Below are 634 nucleotides of genomic sequence, written 5' to 3' on the forward strand. Positions count from 1 at the left end.
GACTCGACGGCACTTAACAACAACAACAACATATTTATTATAATCCTGTTTATTATATTCGGGTAACCTTTCTTTTTTTCTTTATTTCCTGAAGTAAAGACTTTATGATCTCTCTCTTTTTCTTTTCCTAAAGTAAGAATGCATGCCTCAAAATTTCAAACTAACCAACTAGGTAAGGGAAAAGATTCTGCGGTCAAAACCCTAGCCAATGGGGTGAGACACGGCCTTGAGACTCACATCAGGGATTAAAAACCCTAGTGGACTGCCCACTCAGTGTGCTCACTGGCCTGTTCCTGTATGTACAGCTATGTGCATGCACACTCCTACAGGAGTAAATTGTGCTTTGCCAAGGTAATTTAGTCTCACCGATTGTTTTTTACACAATATTGGGTTTCATTTCTAATACAAGGAGCAAATGATGGAGGAAGACTCATTAACAACCTGCGATATGCAGATGATACAGCCTTGCTTGTGAAAGTGAAGAGGACTTGAAACATTTACTGATGAAGATCAAAGAGCACAGCCTTCAGTATGGATTGCATCTCAATGTAAAGAAAACAAAAATCCTAACCAATGGGCCAATATACAACATTTTAATCAATGGAGAAAAGATTGAAATTGTCAAGGACTTCAT

Source organism: Chrysochloris asiatica, unplaced genomic scaffold (assembly GCF_000296735.1).
Source record: "Chrysochloris asiatica unplaced genomic scaffold, ChrAsi1.0 scaffold00117, whole genome shotgun sequence".
Taxonomy (NCBI): Eukaryota; Metazoa; Chordata; class Mammalia; order Afrosoricida; family Chrysochloridae; genus Chrysochloris; species Chrysochloris asiatica.